The sequence below is a fragment of the Cyprinodon tularosa genome, unplaced genomic scaffold (genome assembly GCF_016077235.1).
Source record: "Cyprinodon tularosa strain WSP-4 unplaced genomic scaffold, ASM1607723v1 ctg204, whole genome shotgun sequence".
NCBI lineage: Eukaryota > Metazoa > Chordata > Actinopteri > Cyprinodontiformes > Cyprinodontidae > Cyprinodon > Cyprinodon tularosa.
The window spans coordinates 280375-283205 of record NW_024038751.1 but is presented as its reverse complement, the minus strand read 5'-3'; positions in this window follow the sequence as shown (position 1 = coordinate 283205).

Here is a 2831-nt window from a genome sequence, read left to right as displayed (position 1 = left end):
AACCAATAGATCCAAATTTCCCATAAAAAATAGATTAAGTTTTATTTAAGGTGAACATATTTCCAAAGCAGACAGAAATAAATGATTAGTCTGCTTTTTTTATATCAAAATATGAAAGATCATTATTTAAGCCATTATTTAGCAGATTTTATTATGATATATCACCAAATGGCCTTTAAAAATATATATATTGTTTCAGAGATTTTATGTTTTAATTGAAACAATCAAATCAGGTTAAAACTTCCTAATTTTATGAATAAAAGCTTCTTTATTTTACATATAAATCAAATCTCTTTAGTTAAAATTAACTGGCAAAAGCAGATGAGCACAAACTAGATCATTTAAAAGAATTTGAGCAAAAGAATCTTAGCCTATTTTTGCTGGTGGATGCTCAGTCATCCATCCATGGAACTTTTTCAATAAAAATGTCTGAATTCGCATTGAGTTCCAAGCTTTATAAAGTAGCACAACAAAAGCCTTGTTATGGCTTAGAAAACATGCATATTGAACCGAGAGAACAGGTCCGCCCCTTAGGAATGAGGAGTAATTAAGGTTGTTGTTGGTGTGCAGGTTTAACCTAAGCTGGCCCACTTCTTAAGGACCAAAAATGTTCACATTTTGGACAAAGAAGACAGGTGGTTTGAAAGGGGTGTGAAGGAAGCCATTTATGTTAAGAGAGAAAAACCAACCTTAAACAGAGGGGGTGGACTAAGCTCTCATAAACCTACAACTCTGCGATAGAGTTGATTTCTTCCTGCCATCATAATCCTCATGGCCAGGCAGGAGATCAAAACATCGCTTCAGTGAGCCCGACCAACAATGCCCCTAACTACTCCCCATTACAAAATGGTGGACCTGCTCTTTCGGTTCAATTTGCATGTTTTCTAAGCCAAAACAAGGCTTTGTTTTTGGTCTACTCTATAAAGCTTGGAACTCAACACTAATCCAGACATTTTGAACTGAAAAATCTTCCTGGATACGAAGTAAAACGTGTTTTTTTTTTCCTAACTTGTTTGGAATTACCAAATTTTACTTTTTTTATTTTTAAAATAAATGAGTAGAATCTAATTTTTTTAATTAAATTTGTTTTTCCATATTTAAGGTTATAAAAAAAAAACTCAATCACTTACAGAGACAAACAAAAAAGGCCTGCTTATACATTACATGAGAAGATTGTCCATGACCATCACAGCTGTGACAGTAGTGGGCGCTGTTTTTCCAACGACTTTAGCTTCCGCACAAAACAAACATGAGTGAGAACCTTTTCTGCTAAAAACATCTAACATTTTGATGAGTTTTCATACATTTATTTTTTAACTACTACATATATAAACGTCTAGCTTCTACCATATGAGTAGTGATGTCACAGGTAGAGATGATTTTGTGTTTTTTATCATTTCAAATGTATTTGTATTTGATCTTTTATTCATTTTTCAGATAAGAAGATAACTAAATATTAACTCCGTATGTCTATATCCAGATTTCTGTTTCTTACTGGTGGTTTCTGATGGGAAAACCAAATTACCAAAACATACATGGACCTCACAGCCTTAAGCTGCTGTCACACCTTGATGATTTAGACAGCGTGTGCCTGATGTATGAAGAATCTGCTGATATAGGTGGTTATGGGTACGTTTTGTATAAATTATGAGCACGCTGAAAGACGCTAGCACACGTACGCTGAGGAACAACAAAACTGGTTGTCTTGACGGATGCCAGCGTATGCTCATACGTGGTCCATAAGTTACAGGTAAGTTATCTGATCGTTGACACAAGTTAAGTGTAAGTTGCTCATAATGTGTGGAGTCTAGCTTATTAAAAACCTATGAGTAATTGTGCATAACTTATGCGTAACTTATCAAGAACTTATCTCCAACGCATATCAACATATCTGACATGTTCCAGACGACCACTGAACGTGTTTCTAACTTACAGCTACTCTATAATGGCGTATTAGCAGTGTTGTGGTATAAAAGGGGTTCACAGGGGGAAACCATCTGTACTTCTCCAGACTTTATCCCCATCATAGGGTGAGCCTGAAGGTGATGAATCCTCCCTGCGGTCACGCTCATGACCAAAAAACTTCCTAGCAGGCATGCAGCTGAATCTGCTGCAAATTCAAACCTTTATTTCTTTTTATGTATTTATTGTTTTGGTGAGCTTTAAACTGCAGCTAGATTAATCCCGCAATCAAAAGACATCATTTTATGCAGGCCGGGCACATCTGGCGAATCGCTGCCCCCCTCAGGACGCTGGCTTGTGACATTTCATGGGCATTACGCTGCTGTGCGTTATGCATAAGTTAGGCTGTCATTGGACATAAGATCTGGACTTGTTATGAATACTCTATGTATACGCCCAAAATTTAAATAAATACTTAGAAAGTTCAGCATATGCCAGCATTTAAGAAGATTCCGGAACTTCAGGCATACGCTGGCTAAATCGTTAAGGTATGACAGGGGCTTCACTGGCTGCAGCACATTATTCAGCAAGTTACAAACTATAGAAAAAAGAAAAATGAAAACATTTTTAGGTTAAAAACTTTTTCCACGCTAAAAAACAGACTTCCTTTTACTCTAGATTTAAGGTTAAAAATCCAACATTTAACCTTTTTTAACAGGATGAAGTGCTCAAATTCCTGAAAAAGGTCCTGCTTAGGAAGTGTGAGGTAACCTCTTTTCTCTGAGGATCTGAAACAGGATTTCAGCGGGTGGGGGGGGGGGGGGGTATTTGGCGGTCTTAGAGGGAGCAGAGTATTACTGTCTGTGAAATGTTTAAGGTAAGCTAAATTATGACGACAGTATCCCCCCTCCTTGTTTTCAAGGACGGAG